Source organism: Triticum aestivum, chromosome 7B (genome assembly GCF_018294505.1).
Source record: "Triticum aestivum cultivar Chinese Spring chromosome 7B, IWGSC CS RefSeq v2.1, whole genome shotgun sequence".
NCBI classification, from domain to species: domain Eukaryota; kingdom Viridiplantae; phylum Streptophyta; class Magnoliopsida; order Poales; family Poaceae; genus Triticum; species Triticum aestivum.
The window spans coordinates 462,340,947-462,341,245 of NC_057813.1; positions in this window are offsets into that span (position 1 = coordinate 462,340,947).

A 299-nucleotide genomic window follows, 5' to 3' on the forward strand; every position below is an offset into this window, starting at 1 on the left:
CTAAGTTTCGAAAATCCTACTGAGTGGAGAGAAAACCTCCCACTCGGGGGCTTAGCTGCAGCCCAGTGCTCGCCTAAGTTTCTAAAATCCTACCGAGTGGAGAGCAAACCTCCCACTCGGAGGCTTAGCTGCAGCCCAGTGCTCGCCTAAGTTTCAAAAATCCTACCGAGTGGAGAGCAAACCTCTCACTCGGGGGCTTAGCTGCAGCCCAGTGCTCGCCTAAGTTTCTAAAAATCCTACCGAGTGGAGAGCAAACCTCCCGCTCGGGGGCTTAGCTGCAGCCCAGTGCTCGCCTAAGT